This window comes from Ornithorhynchus anatinus, chromosome X1 (genome assembly GCF_004115215.2).
Source record: "Ornithorhynchus anatinus isolate Pmale09 chromosome X1, mOrnAna1.pri.v4, whole genome shotgun sequence".
In the NCBI taxonomy this organism is placed as follows: Eukaryota; Metazoa; Chordata; class Mammalia; order Monotremata; family Ornithorhynchidae; genus Ornithorhynchus; species Ornithorhynchus anatinus.
Window position 1 is genome coordinate 62,805,840 of NC_041749.1, and position 23,512 is coordinate 62,829,351.

The 23,512-nt window shown below is 43.3% G+C and overlaps 1 protein-coding gene and 1 non-coding gene across 29 annotated transcripts in view; both read left to right on the top strand.

Moving 5' to 3' along the window:
- The window catches only part of MAGI1 (membrane associated guanylate kinase, WW and PDZ domain containing 1), a 613,606-nt gene that overhangs the window by 231,429 nt on the left and 358,665 nt on the right, over window positions 1–23,512 (top strand). The gene's annotated exons all lie outside the window — the stretch shown is intronic.
- Window positions 5,888–6,025, top strand: LOC114807099. Its single transcript, XR_003755152.1, has one exon. It is a non-coding gene; the product is annotated as a small nucleolar RNA SNORA7 (small nucleolar RNA).

Consider the following 23,512-nt stretch of genomic DNA (forward strand, 5'->3'; position numbering starts at 1 on the left):
ATCCCCTTCTAGTCTCCATCTACACCCACTCCCTTGGAGAATTCATTAGCTCCCTTGGCTTCAACTACCACCTCTATGCAGATGATTCCTAAATCTGCATCTCCAGCCCTGATCTCTCCCCTTCTCTGCAGTCTTTCATTTCCCCGGCCTTCAGGACATCTCTACTTGGCTGTCCCACTGAAACCTCAAACTTAACCCATGCAAAATGGAACTCCTCATCTTGCCACCCAAACACCATCTTCCCCATGACTTTCCCATCACTGTAGACAGCACCCCCATTCTCCCTGTCTCACAGGCCTGTATTCTGGACACTATCACTCCGGAATGAAAAGCATGTCAGTTTCTGTCAGCAATTCATAAACTATTGTACTCGAAAAGGAAATGGAACTAAAAGGCAGTGAGGATTCGAACCCAAGGTGGTGACGCAAGCAAGGAAAGTAACACTCAGAGACAGTGTTGGATAGATCAGAAAAGGGAGGAAGGTGACCGAGTGCCCGTTCACCTCTGGAGAGGTACTAGTGACACAAAGGCCCCCTCTCCTGTTTGGCTGTGCCTTTATTTGCAACGTATAGGAGAAGTAGCCAATCACAAAAGAACTCGGACAAGTGTGTTTTCTTCAACGACAAAAGAGACTCTTCAAGCAGGCCTTATCTGTTTTGGGTAAGAAGCAATCTCCTGTCCAAGCAGGCCTTATCTGTTTTGGGAAAGAAGCAATCTCCTGTCCCCGGGAATTTGGAATTTGCAGATGTGATATACATCCCACCTGAAATGGGGAACTTCCTGAGACAAAAACAGAGTCATTTAGATCAAGAGCTGCTATGCTCAGAATGCTGTTTTTAACAATCCCCCTTTTGATCCCAGCAGGGCCCAGACCCTGTGGACATCACATGTCCCTCCTCGAGGTACAAAGGTCTTCCTCAAGAAACGGCACCTATGGGGAGCTGTAGGTCTTGTCCAAGCGCTGGGTGATCTCGAGAAGGTCTTCCCATGGGAGGGGTGCTCCTGACGGGCGCAACAGCATTGGGCGCAACAGCATTATCGATTGGGCTGCCTTTTGGAAACACAGCTTTAGAAGATGAATGACACAGCAAACCAGGAAAAGGGCACATATAATAGGGAGGACAAAGGCAATTAGTCCACTGGTCAAATTTCCCAGCCAAGCAGGCATATACGAGAGTCCCAACCAATCCCACCAGGACCCAGAAGCGCAGTCACGCTGGGAAGGCAGGCGACCCATTTAAGTTGTGATTTTCTGAACGTCAGTCTCTATGTGACTCGACTCATCCCGGTAGAGAGAAACAACAGGACTGGTTTAGGACCATGCAGACCCCTCCCTGATTGGCGAGGAGTAGGTCTAAGGCCATTCGGTTCTGTAGGGCCACACGGGACAAGGAACTCACCTCCGACTGAAGGGCGGTGATGACGTCTCCTGTGTAGCTGGCTAACAGACGGAGCTCAGCAGAGAGATTGAAAAGAGAGCGAGAGAGACTTTCCATGCCCACAGTGGGGAAAAAGACCAAGAGCAAAGGCATGCCATCCATAAAAAGAGAGGTTTTGATGTACAGACAGTCCTGGAACAATAACCCCTAAGGCACAAATTCCAGGATTCTCAGTTAAATTGCTGAGGGTCCTGTGCTCCAAAGAGAATCGGGCAATTCTCCAAGTTCAGTGGTCCTCGGGGAGTTTCTTGGTGCCTGGACTACCAGGACCTTAGCTGCATTGTCCTGTTTCATAGTCTCTACATGACGAGCAATCCTTCTGAGTTCGGTAAGGGGTTTAGAACTCCATCCGGGAATAAATTTATCAAAATAATTAGAAAATTTCCCTTGTTTAACAAAGGCGGTAGCCAGAGCCCTGACGTCCTGATCATTATCCAAATTCAACTGTACTAAAGTCTCAGCCGCTTCACTTAATCGATTAAAGAATTCATCTGAGGTCTCTATGTCCTTCTGCCTCAGCCCATTAAAGGAATCCCAATCGGGAGGTTTTCTACCTATCTCCTGAATGGCGATTAATAGGGTCTGACGAGCCTGTGTAAGGTGCTGCCAGTCTCCTTCTTCATTCAAGTTCCAATTAGGATCTGCAACTGGCCAAGCCACATGGGGCTGGCCTTCACCTTCTAATCTTCGGTCTGGGCGCGTATACGCTGCCTCTCATCTCTAGTAAAAAAAGTTCCAACAGCTCCTCTACATCTGCCCAGGTTGGAGAATGGGTCCTAAAGATGCCCACAACTCATCTATGGACCTCCATAGGATTTTGGGCGAAGGGAGGAGTATTCTGTTGCCACAACAACAGTGTCTGGGGCTGGAATGGGATATGGGAAGGAAGGGAAGTAACGATTAACTGTCCACGCTCAACAGGGATCTGTTGATGAGATACCTGTACCAGGGCCGTGACTGCGGGAGGTGGATGCATCGGTGGGAGGTAGGACGGTGGGGAAGGGCTAAGTGAGGGGACAGTGGGCAACTGAGGATATAGTCCAGGTGGCTGAGAAGAACTGCACCCAAGAATAGACGTTTTAGGGGTGGCTAGTGCTTCTGGAACACTGGCAGGATTTTCTCTTGTTCCCGCCTCAGCCCATAAATACCAGTAACACATATCCCCAGCACGAGAGACACATAGGATCACCCGGAGTCTTTTGAGAATTTGAGGATCAAACGAACCTCCTTCAGGCCAGATATAATGGCCGGTTTGATCTTGAAACTGGGTCCATACTTTATGACACTGCAAGAATTTTTTTTCGTCATTCCTTTTTCTACCGGAAGGACACCCTCGTCCCACAACTTCTGCAGTTTAGTTAAACACTCATTAGGCTTACTGTGACCTGACCCCATACTGATCAACGGTCCCGCCTAAATGATTAGGATCCTGGGATGTCTCTCAGACCCTACCCTGGGACGTCTCCCAGACCCTGGGATGTCTCCCAGACCCTAGTGAAACGTCTTTCACTAGAAACCCTCCAACCCTACACCGGGAGGAGAACCCTTTCCCTATTTCCGGGAAAGAAACATCACTTACCCGCTCTCTGACGGGTGCTCCTAATTAAGCAGAACCAGGTCAAAGGAGGGAGGGAGGATCCAGGCCCTAAAAGCGGATCCCTTAGACTTACAATTGTGCTCTAGGTGGATTCACCATCCCCTCTCTGATCCATTCTGCATTGAAGTTGGTCACGGCACGAGGGTCCCTTCGTGGTCGCCAAGAAACTGTACTCGAAAAGGGATTGGAACTAAAAGGCAGTGAGGATTCGAACCCAAGGTGGTGACGCAAGCAAGGAAAGTAACACTCAGAGACAGTGTTGGATAGATCACTTAGTCATTTAGATCAAGAGCTGCTATGCTCAGAATGCTGTTTTTAACACTATTATTTGGTTATTCTCAGGTAGGGACATGCTGAGGGATACCTGGCATATAAGGGAGGTTTAATTATAAAGGACCAATATAGTCGGTTTTCCCTCTAATTCTAGCTCAGCATGTGTATTGCTGGTGAATGAGCTGATTGCATATGTAAGCAATTGTGAGCACTCAATGCTGCTGCTACTACTGTGAATATGACTACGACACTACTATCAATCAGTGGTTTTTATTGAGCATTCACTGTGTGCAGAGCACAGTACTAAGTTCTTGGGAGAGTACAATGCAACAGAGTTGATAGACATTATTATTATCATTATTATGGGAACAAGGACCCCTGAGTTTGGTAACCTGTTGTGATGTCAGCCTTCATGAAGTTGTTTAACTCTTCATTTAACATGAAGAGAAATAGCACTCACCTATCTGAAGATTAATTAAATTTGTGAAGTGCCTTGCAGATGGAACAGTGCTAAGAAAGTCTTGGTTAATTAGTATTAAATACTTTAGGAAAAAAATCAAATATCCGTAGTTGTTAATTAAACAAGTGGAGAAATATTAGGCATATTTCAACTTGCTCTATTTATCTCAATTAAAAAAGGGAACTTGGAAGTGGCTATGAAGTTATGAATGAAATGGCACCTTTTTATATGTGTGTAATGGAAGTAATTACAACATTACAGAATGTATTTGCTATTTCAAAAAGAAGAGGGAGTAACTACAATGTATTTACCATTCAGATGGTAATTTTATAGTTCATTCATTCATTCAATTGCATTTATTGAGCACTTACTATGTGCAGAACACTGTACTAAGTGCTTGGAATGTACAATTCTGCAACAGATAGAGACAATCCCTGCCCAACATCAGGCTCACAGTCTAAAAGGGGGAGACAGACAGCAAAACAAAACAAGTAGACAGGCATCAATGCCATCAAAATAGATAAATAGAATCATAGGTATATACACATCATTAATAAAATAAATAATATATGCAAATATACACAAGTGCTGTGGAGGGGAAGGGGGTAGAGCAGAGGGAGGGAGTAGGGGCAATGGGGAGGGGAGGAGGAGCAGAGGGAAAGGGAGGGCTTAGTCTGGGAAGGCCTCCTGCAGGAGGTGGGCTCTCAGTAGAGCTTTGAATAGGGGAAGAGAATTTGGTGGTTGTGAGGAGGGAGGGCATTCCAGGTCAGTGGTAGGATGTGGGCCAGGGTTGATAGCAGGACAGGCGAGAACGAGGCACAGAGAGGAGGTGAGTGGCAGAGGAGCACAGTGTACAGGGTGGGCAGTAGAATGAGAGAAGGGAGGTGATGTGTGGGGGGCAAGGTGATGGAGAGCTTTGAAGCCAACAGTGAAAAGTTTTTGCTTCATGTGAAGGTTGATAGGCAAACACTGGAGATTTTTGAGGAGGGGTGTGACATGCCCAGAGTGTTTCTATAGAAAGATAACCCGGGCAGCGGAGTGAAGTGTAGACTGAAGTAGGGAGAGACAGGAGGATGGGAGATCAGAGAGGAGTCTGATGCAATAATCCAGTCGAGATATTATGACAGACTGTACCAGCAAGCTAGCAGTTTGGATGGAGATGAAAGAGTGGATCTTGGCGATGTTGTGAAGGTGAGACCGGCAGGTTTTGGTGGTGGATTGGATGTGTGGGGTGAATGAGAGAGCAGAGTCAAGGATGACACCAAGTTTGCGGGCTTGTGAGACAGGAAGGATGATAGTGCTGTCCACAGTGATGGGAATGTCAGAGAAGGGACAGGGTTTGGGAGGGAAGATAAGGAGCTCAGTCTTGGAGCTCAGTCAACCAGTAGTTGAAGTATTGGTTATAGATAGTATATTTGCCAACTGGTTTTTCAGTCATATAGCTTCTGTCTGCCATTGCCAACTGAATGGAGAAAAAGAGAAGTCATATTGCCAATAGATGGGAAATTAATTCTCAAACCTGGGAATGACTCACTTTCTTGGGTTTAGTTCAGTTCCTCCCGTGCTGTAATCTAATGGAAAATGCCCAACATTCAGGTTTCCAATAATTTCCTTCTCTTCCTCTCTCAAATGTATAATTGTTTCTCAAGGTCCTAGTTCTTATGGGAAACTTGCTTTTAAAAATTAGAACTCCCTTTTTAGAAAAGGCTCAATTCACTGCCAGACAGCATCCTTCTTAAAATGGTCTGACTGAGCGTTTCTGCACCTGCTTCTTCCTCTTTTGGCAACCAAGCATTTTGTATATTGGCCTCATTGACCAAGACCTCCAAGACTCCCTGCCCGTTATGTTTTAAATAAAGTGATACATCCTTCCGTATTTAGCAAGGATTTTAATGTAGTAAGTGCAGGTACCATCCCAAAGGTAAGTGGTTGGTCAAGGCTGTTCAAAGTGGGATCTCCATGGAAAGTGTGCGTTTTGGATATATTTCATGCCCTAGGGATATATTTGCTCACAGAAACGGTACAGTGATGAGTCATTCGGGGACTTACCCTTTTTGTAATGAGCATTAAGCGGTTGTCACTTTCAGTCAGTCAATTGATCAGTGGTGTTTATTGAGCCCCCTCTCAGGGTCACACCTGGAGATTTTCCAGTACTCTACCAGTCTTGACTCTGGGAGGGAGAGTCAAGCAGAGGCATATCCATTCCATTCCTAGCTTGGGCAGAGCCTTGTGAGTGGAAGGCAATCTGCTACAAGTCAAAACTCACCTGTGCTGGGCAACAGCAACATGGGAGAGAGTTGAGGATGGAGACTCATGTTTACTGCACTGAAGGAGGCAGTGGTAAACCACTCCATATATTTACCAAGAAAACTCAATGAATGCTCTACCCGAATGATTGCAGATGGAGGTGGGCGTTCTTAGAGAGGTGTCCATTGCATCGCTTTGGGTCGGAAATGACTTGACAGCATAAGACAAGACAATTTATTAAGGACTTACTTTGTGCAGAGCACTGTAGTGAGCATCTGGGAGAGTACAGTACAACAGAGTTGGAAGACACTTTCCCTGTCCACAAGGAGCTACAGTACAGAAGGCTAATAATGGCATTTGGTAATGGAATTTAGTAAGTGATGACTATGTGTAGATAGCACTGTTCTAAGCATTGAGGTAGTTACAAGTTAATCATATGTATTGAGTGCATACTGCAAGCAGAGCACTGTACTGAGCACTTGGAAGAGTACAGCACAACAATATAATAGACACATTCCCTGCACACAATGAGCTTACAGTCTAGAAGGGGAGACAGACATTAACATAAATAAGTTATGGATATGTACATAAGTGCTATGGGGCTGGGAGGTGTGGCGAGTAAAGGGAGCCAGTCAGGGCAATACAGAAGGGAGTGGGAGAAGAGGAAAGGTGGGGGGCTAGTCAGGGAAGGCCTCTTGAAGGAGATGTTCCTTCATTAAGGCTTTGAAGGTGGGGAGAGTAATTCTGTTGAATTTGAGGAGGGAGGGTGTTCCAGGCCAGAGGCAGGATGTAGGTGAGGGGTTGGCTGCAAGATAGGCAAGAACAAGGTACAGTGAGCAGGTTGACATTAGTGGAGTGAAGTGAGTGGTCTGGATTGTAGTAGGAGAGTAGTTAGGTGAGGTAGGAGGGAGCAAAGTGATTGAGTCCTTTAAAGCATATGGTAAGGAGTTGCTGTTTGATGTGGAGGTGGATGGACAACCACTGGAGGTTCTTGAGGAGTTGGGAAACATAGACTGATCATTTCTGTAGAAAAATCATCCAGGCAGCAGAGTGAAGTATGGACTGAAGTGGGGAGAGAGAGGAGGCAGGGAGGTTAGCAAGGAGGCTGATACAGTAATCAAAAGGGGATAGGATAATCGCTTGGATTAATGTGGTAGCAGTTTGGATGGAGAGGAATGGATGGATTTTAGCGATGTACGAAGGTTGAACTGACAAGAGTTAGCGATAGATTGAGTATGTAGGTTAAATGAGAGAGACGAGTCAAGGATAATGCCAAGGTTACCGGCTTGTGAGACAGGAAGGATGGTGGTGCTGTCTATCTACAGTGATGGGAATATCAGGGGGAAGACAAGGTTTGAGTGGGAAGTTAAGGAGTTCTGTTTTGGATGTGTTAAATTTGAGGTGACAACAGGACATACAAGTATAGGGGTTTTGAAGGCAGGAGGAAATGCGAGACTGCAAAGAGAGAGAGAGATCCTGGCTGGAGATGTAGATTTTGGTATCATCAGCAGAGATTGTAGTTGACGCCATGAGAGCAAATTGGTTCTCCAAGGGAGTGGCTGTAATTGGAGAATAGAAGGGGACCCAGAATTTAACCTTGAGGGAGGGACCTCCACAGCTAGGGTGTGGGAGGCAGAAGAGGAGCCCACAAAAGAGACAGAATGAGAAGCCAAATGGCTCAGTGGAAAGAGCCCGGGCTTTGGAGTCAGAGGTCATGAGTTCGAATCCCGGCTCTGCCACTTGTCAGCTGTGTGACTGTGGGCAAGTCACTTAACTTCTCTGGGCCTCAGTTACCTCATCTGTAAAATGGGGATTAAGACTGTGAGCCCCATGTGGGACAACCCGATTCCCCTATGTCTACCCCAGCGCTTAGAACAGTGCTCGGCACATAGTAAGCGCTTAACAAATACCAACATTATTATTAAGCCAAAGAGGTGGGAGGAGAACCAGGAAAGGACAGTAATCATTTCGGACTGAGTCCCTGTCGCACATGGGGCTCACCGTTTAACTAGGAGAGAGGGAGGAATATTTAATGCTCATTTTACTATGAGAAAACTGTTAGAATGGCTAGAATGGACACTTTCCATTCCACTTTCCATTTCCCCTCTAGACTGTAAGCCCATTGTGGGCAGGGAATGTGTCAGTTAATTGTTGTGTTGTATTCTCCAAAGCACTAAGTACAGTGCTCTGCACACAGTATGCGCTCAATAAATACGATTGACTGACTGACTGACTTTAATGTATACTAGATAGAACCCGTGTCCTTATGGCCTTCACTAGTGCAAGTATTTGAGCGTTCCTTGAAAGTGGGCTCATGGTCCTTGGGAACCTTTGATACTCATTTTAACAACCAAAGAAAAAAATGCAGGGCAGATTGCCTAAAGTGGTGGCTTCCTCCTGAGAGTACTGATTTTGATATTGTGCTTACTCGTTTTTTCTTGTAAGCCCTCGGTACTCTACTTGCACTCTCAGGACACTGAAATGAAATTCCTATGTGAGCTTAGGTATTAAAGAAAGAATGAGCACTATGGAGGTAATACATTGCAAGATGGATGGGTTTCAGATTTAGTGTTCTCCACTGGCTACTCTGAATTTCAAATTCTAGGGTGCGGGATGAGAAACTCTGAGTAGCTGCCAATGAAAATGGCCTTCAGTGAGATATTCATGATTCTTTAATTTTTTATTTCATTTTATTAATTTTTTAATTTTTTTATTAATTTTCAATATAAGAAAATACTTGAACGGTGATTGTTCTGTGGATGGCCTGCCTAAACCTATGCAGGGAGCTTTCAAGTGGCTTTTATCCCTCAGCCACATGGGAATGCAATCATAAGCTGAGAAATTTAGCACTTAGAAAAACTGTAATAACTTACTGAAAATATTCCAAGACTCTCCTATTGATTACCTGAGCGCTTTGTGGCAATTAGGAATAGAATTCCCACCTTATTTCCTAAGGAATGGGGCCAGAGTCATAAGGCAACACTCACTTTGTGCTGCAGTGCTGGCCTATTTAGGTATTTGATTTGAAGAAAAAGCCATTTTCTGAAATATCCTTCCATTATTCATGTCTTATTCTTCCCCCTCCCTCCCGCCCCCAACACACACCTGACTTGTTTTCACAAGGACTTGGAAGCTCAGTAATCTTTGAAAGGAGTGGTAGAAATGGATTGCACATCTTACTAAATGGTATTGGTAAAGGAAGACAATCTGTGTTATCTACAGCCATCACTAGCATCTGTTTTTACCTGATTAGTTTAAATTGTGTATTCTGGACTCATTTTCAGACTATTAATGAGGAGCAACTATCCATGGAGTAATGACTTCTATTATAGCACTTTATATTCATTTTGTAGGTTGGTTATAACAAACTGCTGATCCGTTCTCATGTGTGCTTCCTACCCATCTTCCTTTTCAGGTATTTTTTGGCTCTTGTACTAAAATTAAGAGCCATAGACCAAGAAGAAATATTACATTGCTGCTTGCTGGAATTTTTTAACTAGTTTTCCAAATATGATTAAGAAATTTTGCTTCTCTCACTTCCAAATAACTGTCTCAGTAAAATAACTGGAATGAAGATCCTTGAAACCATCATCCTCCCTGTCTCACAAGCCTGTAACCTTGGCATTAGCCCCGACTCATCTCTTTCACTCAACCCACACATTCAATTTATCACCAAATCTTTTCAGTTGTACTGGAACAGCGTCTCCACAAGTCACCCTTTCCTCTCCATCCAGACTGTTTGTATGCTGATAATAATAATAATTGTGGTACTTTTAAGCACTTACTGTGTGTCAGGCACTGTACTAAGCGCTGAAGTAGATACAAAATAATTGGTTCAGAGTAGCCCATGTCCCACATAGGGCTCACAGTCTTAATCCCCATTTTACAGGTGAGGTAACTGAGACACAGAGAAGTAAAGTGACTTGCCCAAGGTCACCCAGCAGGCAAGTGCCAGAGCTGGGATTAGAACCCAGGTCCTCTGACTCCCAAGCCTGTGCTCTTTTCTACTAGGCACTTATCACATCCTACCTTGATTACTGCATCGATTTCCTCACTGACCTCCCTGCCTCCTGTCTCTCCTCTCTCTAGTCTATATTCCACTCTGTTCTTTTTCTGAAAGAACGATCAGTGCATATTTTCCTTAAGAACCTCCAGTGATTGCCCATTCACCTCCACATCAAACAGAAACTCCATACCATCTGCTTTAAGGCACTAGATCAGCTCATCCCTTCCTTCCTTACCCCACTGATCTCCTACTACAACCCAGCCCGCACACTTCGCTCCTCTAATGTCAATCTACTCTCTGTACCCCAAACTTGTCTATCCTGCCACCGCTCCTTTTGCTATATCCTCCATCACCTGGAGCACCCTCTCCCTTCATATCTGACAATTTATCACTTTCCCCATCTTCAAAACCCTCCTAAAAATCTCATCTCCTCCAAGAGCCGTACCCTGACTAACTCTCATTTCCCCTACCTGCCCTCACTCTGCATCGCCTATACACTTGGCTGTGTACCCTTTTAGCACTATGATACTGACCCCAGCCTCACCATACTTATGCACATATCCTTGCATTCTATTTCCCCTATCTTTAACTTTTTTTTAATATTTGTTCCCCCCAACTCCCAACCCTAGTAGACTGTAAGCTTCTTGTAGCCAGCAGATTGTGTCTATCAATTCTATTGTATTGTACTTTCCCAAGTGCTTAGTTATAGTGCTTTGCACAAAGTATGTGCTCAGTAAATTACCACTTATTGATTGATTGACTCCATATATAGATCAGGAATCTACAAAATAGCTAAAATTGAGAATTTAAGCTTTTTCAGGCTACTGATTCCATTCAGTTCAGTTGGGTTCTATAGAGATAATAATCTAAATTGCTTCACCTAGTGGTTTTAAATAAAACCCTCCCTCTCCATATAAATATAGATAGATCTTGCACATGTGTACAGCGTGGCTCAGTGGAAAGAGCACGGGCTTTGGAGTCAGAGGTCATGGGTTCGAATCCCGGCTCGGCCACTTGTCAGCTGTGTGAATTTGGGCAAGTCACTTAACTTCTCGGTGCCTCAGTTCCCTCATCTGTAAAATGGGGATTAAGATTGTGAGCCCCAAGTGGGACAACCTGATTCCCCTGTGTCTACCCCAGCGCTTAGAACAGTGCTTGGCACATAGTAAGTGCTTAACAAATACCAACATTCATTTTTTATTTATGTGTATATATAGAACCAACCTCCATAATGAAAATACCACTACTGATGGTCGTATTTCACACATCATATAGCTTATTGTCAACAGGAAAGACTTACACATTCTAAACTTGAAATGATCGAAGGACACACTTTGTGGAGCCATATTCAATTCGAGTGAGCAGTGCATTTCCTTATTAGATTTGTCACCTGTCTAGGACATCTCCAAAAGGGATCATGATCTCATCAGCAGCCCCCCAATCACACTTTCCCAGAAAGACTACTCTTCCTGAGATTTTAAGGGGTTTCTTTCTCCTAGGTGTCCAAAAGGTCTTGTCCTCTCTTATGCTGTCGAGTTGTCTCCGACCCATAGCGATGCCATGGACTCATCTCTCCCAGAATGCCCCACCCCCATTTGCAATTGTTCTGGTAGTGTATCCGAAGAGTTTTCTTGGTAAAAATACAGAGTGATTTACCATTGCCTCCTTCAGCACAGTAAACCTGAGTCTCTGCCCTTGACTCTCCCATGCCGCTACTGCCCAGCACAGGTGAGTTTTGACTTGTAGAAGATTGCCTTCCACTCGCTAAAAACTGCCCAAGGTAGGAATGGAATGGATATGCCTCTGCTTGACTCTCCCTCCTTAGTTAAGACTGGTAGAGTACTGGAAACTCTCCAGGTGTAACCCTGAGAGGGGTGTATAAAAAGTAGTAGTCATAATTAATAATCACGTGGTATTTGTTAAGCACTCACTATTATGCCAAGCCTTGTACTAATTGCTCGGGTAAAGACAAGATAATTAGTATGTTCACAGTTCCTGTCCTTCATGGTGTTCCTAGTCTAAGTAGGAGGGAGAACAGGTATTGAATCCCCATTCACAGATGAGGAAATTGAGACACAGAGAAGTTAAGTGATTTGCTCAGAGTAACAAAGCAGTAAGTGTTAGAGCCAGGATTAGAACCCAGGTCCTCTGACTCCAAGGCCCATGCCCTTCCCACCAAGCCATGCAACCTCATCCTTGGAGATGGAGGTGGCTCTTTCCATCAGCAGTAAAATTATAAATTTTGAAACATTTTCCCACCGTTTTGCAGGGCCTTTTATGAAACATAACAAATTTTTTTGAATGTATACTGTCACGGCTATATAACCAGTTATTAATTTATTGAATCTTCTGTAGTAACCTTTTTAGTGTTTTGAGAGCTTGTGATTGAATGGAGTTTATGGTAGGTTAGGGTGCTACTGATTGTGAAATCGTGTCCTTGGACCCTATAATTGCTAATCTTGTCCTGCCATCTGAGGTTGATTGTGACTTGCAGGTGGTTCAAGGAACTGGATGTCCACAATTTTTTTAGTCATAATTAGGATAGTACTGCAGTTTTACAAACCTGTAATTTTGTTTGACTGATGCATTGTTGATGATAAATTTTCATTTTGTTATGTATCTGTGCTTTGTTGAATAATATAGATTCTAGGTTGCAGAATTTGATGACAACATTGTTTTGCATTCTTAAAATTGGTGGACAGGTATGGTATTCAAGTGCTTACTATGTCCCAAGCATCATACTAAGCACTGGGGTAGATACAAGATAATCAGGTTAGACACAGTCCCTGCCCCACATGGGACTCACAGTCTATGTAAAAGGGAATAAATTTAATCTTCATTTTACAGATGAGGAAACAGAGGCACAGAGTAGTTATATAAAATGACTTCCCCAAGGTCACACAGCAAGCAAGTGGCAGAGCCAGGTGTGGAATCCAGATTCTCTGACTCTCAGGCCTGTGCTCTTTCCACTAGACCACACTGCATCCCATCCATATACAAAACCTATGAAGACAATTAAATAATTAAATTTCTCTAGAAGTCCCTGTACATAACACAACTTAACTTTTTTGTTTTTACTTCTATGCATTATTTTGCCTAGTTCTCTTAAGCAGTAACATATGAATTTTACTCCCAAATGTCTAGTGGGTAGCTCTTTTTCTATTTTATTTACCTAATTACAAATGGTAACTGATGATGTTAGTTACTATAGCACACTATTTACAAAATTAAATAATAATGATAAAAGAGGACATTTTCCGTGGGATTATTACTTGCTAAAGAGACAAAACTCTGCTCACTGATGTTGGTTCAAGTGTCTTACTCTTGAGGTGCTAAATGCTAACCGGAGGGTTGCATAAAGGACTTCAATTACAAGAAGAGAATGTTTGGTTAGTCATAAGGAAGAATTTCTTGACTTTAAGGTGATAAAATACACTGGAAAGGTTGTGGAATCGCTATCCCTGGAGGCATTTGAAAAAGAGATGATTAGTCATCTCTTTTGGATGGTTTAGGTGTTTAGCTCCTTAAGACAGTGGACCTTTTGAGCTTTCTAACAGACTTATTGATGGGGTGAGATCTGGTACCATTCATCTACCTCAAGTAGTTGTAATCAATCAATGTGCAGAGCACTGTACTGAGTGCTTGGGAGACTACAATATAGTTGGTAGACCAGATCCCTGCCCTCAAGGAGCTTTCCATTTAGTTGCAGTTTGTCAACCAGGTGGGTATACTCAAGTCAGGGTTCCTGAGGTGGGCTCTGAGATAGAAGTAATAGTATGTGATTCTCAAGACATTAGGTTCTTTTGCAGAGGGGAGTTCCCACAGATGTGCTTTTGGAACAAGAGATTTGTAACAGAGGAGATTCAGGGAGAAACTGGTAAAAAAAGATAATAATACACATGTGGCTATTACAAATCCATGTATAGTTACAGCAAAATTGTACAGTGAAATTAGAGTTTGTTTTACAATGTCGCACTTCAAAAGAGACTTTACCTAACCTTGGCTTCACGGACTCCATCCTCTCCTTGTTCTCCTGTTATCTCTCTGTCTGTTCATTCTTGGTCTCCTTCACAGGCTCCTCCTCCCCCTCCCATCCGCTAACTGTAGGGGTTCCTCAAGGGTCAGTCCTTGGCCCTCTTCTGTTCTCCATCTATACTCACTCCCTTGATGAACTCATTTGCTCCCATGGCTTCAACTATCATCTCTAGGCAGATGACACCCCAATCTACATCTCCTCCCCAGTTCTCTCCCCCTCCCTCCAGGCTCGAATCTCCTCCTGCCTTCAGGACATCTCCACCTGGATGTCTGCCTGCCACCTAAAACTCAACATGACTAAGACTGAGCTTCTTATCTTCCCTCCCAAACCCTGTCCTCTCCCTGACTTCCCTGTCACTGTGGACAGCACTACCATCCTTCCCGTCTCACAGGCCTGCAACCTTGGTGTTGTCCTTGACTCAGCTCTCTCATTCACCCCACACATCCAATCCATCACCAAAACCTGTCGGTCTCACCTGCACAATATCTCCAAGGTCTCCATTTCTTCTCCATCCTAACTGCTACCTTGCTAGTACAAGCTCTCATGATATCCCGACTGGATTATTGTGTCAGCCTCCTCACTGATCTCCCATCCTCCTGTCTCTCCCCACTTCAATCTATTCTTCATTCTGCTGCCCGGATCATCTTCCTACAGAAATGCTCTGGGCATGACACTCCCCTCCTCAAAAACCTCCAGTGGTTGCCTATCAACCTTTGCATGAAACAAACACTCCTCACTTTTGGCTTCAAAGCTCTCCATCGCCTTGTCCCTGCTACCTCACCTCCCTTCTCTCTTTCTACAGCCCACCCTGTATACTCCACTCCTCTGCCCCTCATCTCCTCCGGTCCCCCATTTGCTCCTGTCCCACCATCGACCCCTGGCCCATGTCCTACCACTGTCCTGGAATGCCCTCCCTCCTCACATCCGCCAAACTAACTCTCTTCCCCTCTTCAAAGCCCTACTGAGAGCTCACCTCTTCCAGGAGGCTTTCCCAGACTGAGCACCCCCTTTCCCTCTGCTCCTCCTCCCCTCCCCATTCACCCTTCTCCTACCTTGTGCTCTTCCCCCTTCCCCTCAGCACTGTGCGTATTTGTATATATTATTTTTTACTCTATTTATTTTGTTAATGATGTGTATATATCTATGATTCTATATATCTTGATGATATCTACGCAAGACTACTTGTTATATTTTGTTCTGTTTTGCTTTGCTGTCTGTCTCCCCCTTTTAGACTGTAAGCCCTTTATTGGGCAGGGATTGTCTCTATCTGTTGCCGAATTGTACATTCCAAGTGCTTAGTACAGTGTTTTGCACATAGTAAGCACTCAATAAATACTATTAAATGAATGAATGAAAAGAGAAGCAGTGTGGGCTAATGGATGGAGCATGGCCTGGGAATCTGTCCTACTGATTCTAATCCAGGCTTTGCTATGTGTCAGTTGTATCACCATGGGCAAGTCACTTCATTCATTTATTCATTCAATTGTATTTATTGAGCGCTTACTGTGTGCAGAGCACTGTACTAAGCACTTGGAAAGTACAGTTCGGCAACAGATAGAGACAATCCCTACCTAACACTTCTCTGCCGTTCGGTTACCTCATCTGTAAAATGGGGATTAAGACTGTGAGCTCTATGTGGGACAGGGACTGTGTTTAACCGGATTACTTTTTATATACCGTAGCTCATAGCACTTAACAAATACCATAAAAAACAACAAAAAACTATATGCTAAAGGAACAAAGAGCAATTCAAACAGCATTTATGTACATAATCTCTAAATTATATATTATAAAGTATTATTTATTTATATTGATGTCTGTGTTCTCCTGTAGATTATAAACTTGTGGGGGGAGGGGGGGGTTGTTGTTTTAAATGGTGTCTGTTAAATTCTTACTATGTGCCAGGCACTGTACTAAGTGCTGGGTTAGATACAAGCTAATCAGGTTGGACACAGTCTTAATCCTCATTTTACAGATGAAGTTACTGAGGCCCATAGAAATGAAGTAACTTGCCCACGGTCAAACAGCAGTCACTGGATTAGAGCCCGCATTAGAACCTATGTCCTTCTGACTCCCAGGCCCATGTTCTATCACTAGATAATGCTCCTTCCCACGCTTCTCTTTGAGGGTAGGGAACATGTATACCAACTCTATTATATATAGCAGCGTGGCTCAGTGGAAAGAGCCTGGGCTTCGGAGTCAGGGGTCATGGGTCCGACTCCCAGCTCTGCCACTTGTCAGCTGTGTGACTGTGGGCAAGTCAGTTAAATTCTCTGTGCCTCAGTTACCTCATCTGTAAAATGGAGATTAACTGTAAGCCTCACGTGGGACAACCTGATTACCCTGATTACCCTGTATCTACCCCAGCACTTAAAACAGTGCTCTGCACATAGTAAGTGCTTAACAAATACCAACATTATTACTCTCCCAGGTACTTAATACAATGCACACAGTAAGTGCTCAGTAAGCACCATTGATCAATGGATTGATCTGATTACTAACATTTTGTAATTAAAAAAAAATAATCAGTGGTAGTTATGTATTTGCAAGAAAAATGTATAAGCCACCTTTACTTCTCATTCTCCTTTTTTGAAAGAGAAAGAGAAACTTGGGGCTATATTTATTTGCTCATTCACTCCCACAGCTTCAACTGTCATCTCTACACAGATGACACCCAAATCTACATGTTCTCCCTCCCTCCCTCCAGGCTCGTATCTCCTCCCGCCTTCAGGAAATCTCCACCTGGATGTTTCCCTGCCACCTAAAACTCAACATATCTAAGACTGAGCTCCTTATCTTCCCTCCCAAACCCTGTCCTCTCCCTGATTTTCCCATCATTGTGGACGGCACTACCATCCTTCCCGTCTCAGAAGCCCGCAACCTTGGTGTCATCCTTGACTCTGCTCTCTCATTCACCCCACACATCCAATCCATCACCAAAACCTGCAGGTCTCACCTTCACAACAACGCCAAGATCCACCCTTTCCTCTCCATCCAAACTGCTACCTTGCCGGTACAATCTCTCATAATATCCCAACTGGATTATTGCATCAACCTCCTCTCTAATCTTTCATCCTCTTGTCTCTCCCCACTTCAATCTATACTTCATTTCGCTGTCCGGGTTATCTTTCTACAGAAACGCTCTGGGCACTGGTCACTCCCCTCCTCAAAAATCTCCAGTGTTTGCCTATCAACCTTCGCATGAAGCAAAAACTCCTCACTGTTGGCTTCAAAGCTCTCCATCACCTTGCCCCCTCCTACATCACCTCCCTTCTCTCCTTCCACAGCCCACCCCATACACTGCGCTCCTCTGCCGCTAACCTCCTCACTGTGCCTCGTTCTCGCCTGTCCCGTGGTCGACCCCTGGCCCACCTCCTTCCTTTGATCTGGAATGCCCTCCCTCCTCACATCCACCAAACTATAACTCTCTTCCCTTCTTCAGAGCCCTACTGAGAGCCCACCTCCTCCAAGAGGCCTTCCCAGACTGAGTCCTCCCATTACCTCTGCTCCTCCTTCCCTCCCAGTTGCCCCTACTCCCTCTCTTTGCTCTACCCCCTTCCCCTCCCCACAACACTTGTGTATATTTGTACATATTTATGACTCTATTAATTTTATTAATGATGTGTATATATCTATGATTCTATTTATTTTGATGATATTGATGCTTGTCTACTTGTTATGTTTTGTTGTCTGTCTCCCCCTTCTAGACTGTCAGCCTGTTGTTGGGTAGGGATTGTCTCTGTTGTCGAATTGTATTTTCCCAGCACTTAGTACAGTGCTCTGCACACAGTAAGCCCTCAATAAATACAATTGAATGAATGAATGAATTTAATGCTGATTCTCCACATGAGACTCTTTAGGAGTTTTTGGGGGGGTTTTTTGCAGGCGATTAAGACCATCTATTTTATCTACTATAGTACTTTATAGAAGCAACTCAAGTAAGGTTGTGAGATTAATCTCGTAAGATTCATGAAACTCTAGAAGTACTTAAGTGAGTAATTTTTTGAGGATCTTCTTAATTTGGCACCAGGTCATCAAACTCTTCAGACCTTTGCTATCTATGTAAGGATCAAGGTGATTAGTCATCAGAGAGCAGCCCCCAAGTCTATTATTAGTGAGTTGAGTTTCTGGCACTCTTCTGAAAAGATTGAGTGTTAGCCAAACACTAAAATCAGTTGAAAACATGACAAAGCAGCCACAAAAAGTCACTTTGGACAGAAATCTTATGGAGATGGGGCTCCTCTCTCTTCCTGCTAGGAAGCAATTAGTTTAATTAGTGAACTCTTAAGCATGAATTCAGACCAATAAAACTGATGCTCTTTGTGTGCCAGTTCAAACTGATATTCAATCTGCTGTGAAAATTAAAGAATTGAACCAATGGGGGAGATAGGAAAGTTTTGCTTTCAAGTTTATTGATAGGCCGAATTTGGGTAGAGATTTTTTTTTAACTATAGAAGATACCCTGATTGCCTCAGAAATTGTTTTGATGACAAATTACAGAAAGAGATTGGTCTTGAGTGAAATTCGATAAATTTTATAGTCTCAACTAAAAGCAGGTTACTTATAGAAATACGTTGAGGGACTAAAATATGGAACATAAAATTTTACCATTAGAAGTAGAAGCTCCACCTACCATTTGTATAATTGGATAAGTAAAGAATGCAAATTAGAGTTTGTGAACCATCTCTGGAGTAGTCTATTTGGCAAAGCTTTGCTAATTTGAAATGTAAAGGACTGGGAAAAAGTGGGACTTGAGTGTCTCTGTTGTATTGAAAAACAATAGGCTAGCTGGCTAATAGCCATTATTTTCAACTATTTGAAAGAGAGGTTAATGAGGTTAGCGTATTGATTTGTTCACAGGCAAGGGTGTGCTTTAGTTTCATTATTCAGGTTCTCTGATTTGGGTAGCTTTCATTACCATTCCCTGGGTATCTTATTTTTGTGATTGACAAGACAAAGCATTAAAAAAACAGTTACAAATTATGGGCATGTGAGTGTGCATTGGGGAGTTTTTATTTTAGAGTGAAATTAAGTATTTGAACATTTTCTGAACAGGTATATATGTTATGCTTATATGTTATCCTAATAGCTAAATTTACTAGTCACCTACTTCAGTTGCTAAATTCAAAATTAAATATCACCTCTCATCTTTTCATTTTTCTCTTCCCCATGCTCCTCTTTTATTCCTCCCACCTTTGGATAAACAACAAACATTATGCTTTTGTCATTAAAACAATTTGAATGAAATAAAAATGAATTCCCACATTTTTTAAATCTATGTTTAATTATCCTTTGTATTCCAAAGTAGCACCACTGATGGTGATGTTTGCCTATGGTACAACTGTGAAGAAATTCATAGGAATAGCATTTGCAAATCACTAGCAAACTAAGAAAATGGAAATCAATTGGCAATCACAGCATAGTGATATAACGAAAGCATATTCATTACCCCCACTTGCTTTGCTATTAATTTGTTTACATCAAATCTGCCTTTTTTGTTTTGCCAAAGTGGGGAGCAAAAGTACTTGAATACCAGGTTGACTTTGCATTTATTACATATAACTGCCCATTTCTTGTTGCTCCTTTTGAAAATATTGAGACTGCTTTAGAAATTAGCTTCCTTATGATCATTTCTTTATAAATAACACTAACACACATAATGCACCTTTACAGTGCCAGTTTTCTGAAAGGTGTGGAAATATCTTTTCTGCACTTAAGCGAGAGCTGTAGGTTCTTGGGAACAAAACAATTCAATGATCATAAAATCTGGTGAATGTTTTTGTTTAAATCTCTGAATATAAGTAAGTCTTTGATGGATATTTTAAATAGTTACCTTTTCTTTTTTGTCACTAATGATCCTTTTATTTTTTTTCCCAGCAAGTGTTACTAAGAGCGGGAAAGGAAATTAATTTTTAATGCACCATTGTCTTTGGAACATAGATGTTGGTTTGCATGTTGAATTGATATGTGTGGTGGTTTTCAAACTAAGTCAGCCTACAAAATAGGGTTTGTTAGCTTCTACTTACTTCTCTGTGCCTCAGTTACCTCATCTGTAAAATGGGGAGTAACTGTGAGTCTCATGTTGGACAACCTGATTACCCTGTATCTACCCCAGCGCTTAGAACAGTGCTCTGCACATAGTAAGTGCTTAAATACCAACATTATTATTACTCTGAAGTGATTGGTAAAGGTTTGTGTGCATAATAAGAATCCTTACTTTGCTAGTTTTGCTTTATTATATGTTGGGGATCAGTGTCTGAATGGCAAAAAGTACATAAAATAGGAATTTGAACCCATTATATTATAGTGGCATTTGTTCCATGCTTACTATGTGCCAATCACTGTACTAAGCACTGGGGTGGATATAAACTAATTGAGTTGGACACAGTCCATATCCCACATGGGGCTCACAGACTTAACCCCCATTTTACAGATGAGGTAACTGAGGCCCATAGAAGTTAAGTGATTTGTCCAAGGTCACACAGCAGACAACTGGCAGAGACAGGATTAGAACCCAAGACCTTATGACTTTGAGGACCGTGCTCTATCCACTAGGACATGCTGCTTCCCATTCACCTATTAGTGAGCCCAGTTTCCCCAGGGCCTAAGTTTATTACCTGATAGTAAAATGGTCATTTGGAGAGGAGTAACTAGCTCTTTTCCTACTACTTGGAAGCTATTTAATACCTTGCAATATATTTGCACACTCCAAATCCACCCCTTCCCCTCCCCACCCCCTGAGGCCTGAAACAGTTAGTGCTCCTCCTAACGTGCACAGTTTAGTATCAGGGTGTAAACTTTGAACACAGGGAATATTGGGCTCACAAATTCTAGTAATTATTTATCATCTTAAAATAATTTTGAACAATTGCAGTTTAGAGGGAATTGTTTACATTCTACTTTAAAATGAAAAACTATTAATGAATATGAGTGAATTTTAATAATTTGAGAAGCAGTGTGGCCTAATGGATTGAGCATGGGCCTGGAAGTCAAAAAGATCTGGGTTCTAATCCCAGCTCTGCCACTTGACTGCTGTGTGACCTTGGGCAAGTCACTTCATTTCTCTATATCTCAGTTACTGCATCTGTAAAATGGGGTTTAAGACTTTGAGCCTTATGTGGGACAGGGACTATGTCCAACCTGATCATTGTTTAGTACAGTGCCTGTCACATAGGAAGTGCCATAAAAGAAAATGTCAAATATTCTCATGATAGGCTAGGAATCTACTTTTATGTTGACAATTCTGGCTATTTTCAGCTAGGGATCCACAAATAGGTTTCTCAGTATTAGCCCTCATTTTGTTGGAATTACCTGTTCCATCCAAGTCTTATTGAAATGAAAAGAACACTTTTTTCCTATTCTTTTGAAAGGCAGCATTGTTCACTTTCCAGGAAATGATCTTTTTTTTTTTTTAAGAACGACATTGAATTCAGCCAAATTTTTCTTAAGGTTCTATCACTAGCAGCTTCATATCCTTAAATAGGAAAGTAGCACATAATGTAGTACATATGAAAGTAGTATCCTTACATAGGAAAATAGGCTGTGACACCCAGTTTCCCTTCTCTATGTGACATGTCAAAACAAAATCAAAATATTAACTTTCTCTGAAGATTATAGTGAGCGCTCAGAAGATACGATTGTATGAATGAATGAATGATAATTTTTTTCTAATGCTTTAATTGGCCACCAGGGAGCAGAACTGGTCTGTTTCAGTAATGGAAAAACTACCAGCATAGCACGTACCCTATGAAGCTCTTTACAAGCGCTATGGCAGACAGTCTTAAGAGATGGAATCAGAGAAGCTTATGGTTTCCAAAAGCCTGATGAGTTCATCTAGTCCAGCTTCTCGCCTTTCAGACAGAGGCACACTTTTCATTCATTCAATAGTATTTATTGAGTGCTTACTATGTGCAGAGCACTGTACTAAGCGCTTGGAATGTACAATTCGGCAACAGATAGAGACAATCCCTGCCCACTGACGGGCTTACAGTCTAATCGGGGGGAGACAGACAGACAAAAACAATAGCAATAAATAGAATCAAGGGGATGTACATCTCATTAACAAAATAAATAGGGTAATAAAAGTATATACAAATGAGCGGATGGGCACAGTGCTGAGGGGAGGGGAAGAGAGAGGGGGAGGAGCAGAGGGAAAGGGGGGGAAAGGGGGCTTAGCTGGGGGGAGATAAAGGGGGGAGCAGAGAGGCAGCAGAGGGAGCAGAGGGAAATGGGGAAGCTCAGTCTGGGAAGGCCTCTTGGAGGAGGTGAGCTCTCAGTTGGGCTTTGAAGAGGGGAAGAGAATTAGTTTGGCGGAGGTGAGGAGGGAGGGTATTCCAGAACAGTGGGAGGACATGGGCCAGGGATTGATGGCGGGATAGGCAAGAACAGGGGACAGTGAGGAGGTGGGCGGGAGAGGAGCAGAGCCTAAGGGGTGGGTAGTAGAAACAGAAGGGAGGAGAGGTGCGAGGGGGCAAGGTGATGGAGAGCCTTGAAGCCTAGAGTGAGAAGTTTTTGTTTTGAGCGGAGGTTGATAGGCAACCACTGGAGGTTTTTAAGAAGGGGAGTGACATGCCCAGAGCGTTTCTGCAGGAAGATGAGTCGGGCAGCAGAATGAAGAATAGACTGGAGCGGGGAGAGACAGGAGGAAGGGAGCTCAGAGAGAAGGCTTACACAATAATCCAGCCGGGATATTATGAGAGCCTGTACCAGTAAGATAGCAGTTTGGGTGGCGAGGATAGGGCGGATCTTGGCAATATTATAAAGGTGAGACCGGCAGGTCTTGGTGACAGATTGGATGTGTGGAATGAATGAGAGAGCTGAGTCAAGGATGACACCACGGTTGCGGGCTTGAGAGACGGGAAGGATGGTCATACCATCCACAGTGATAGGGAAGTCAGGAAGAGGACAGGGCTTGGGAGGGAAGATAAGGAGCTCAGTTTTGGACATGTTGAGTTTTAGGTGGCGGGCAGACATCCAGGTAGAGGCGTCCTGGAGGCAGGAGGAGCTAGGAGCCTGAAGGGAGGGGGAGAGGACGGGGCAGAGATGTAGATCTATGTGTCATCTGCATAGAGATGATAGTTGAAACCATGAGAGCGAATGAGTTCACCAAGGGAGTGAGTGTAGATGGAGAACAGAAGAGGGCCAAGAACTGACCCTTGAGGAACTCCCATGGGTTCTAATCCTGGCTCCACCACTTATCAGCTGTGTGATCTTGGGCAAGTCACTTAACTTCTCTGTGCCTCAGTTACCTCATCTGTAAAATGGGGATGAAGACTGTGAGCCCTAAGTGGGACAACCTGATTACCCTTGTATCTACCCCAGCGCTTAGAACAGTGCTTGGCACATAGTAAACGCTTAACAAATACCAACATGGTGAAGCAGCGTGGCTTAGTGGAAAGAGCACGGGCTTGGGAGACAGAGGTTAGAGGATGGGAAGGGGAGGAGGAGCATGCGA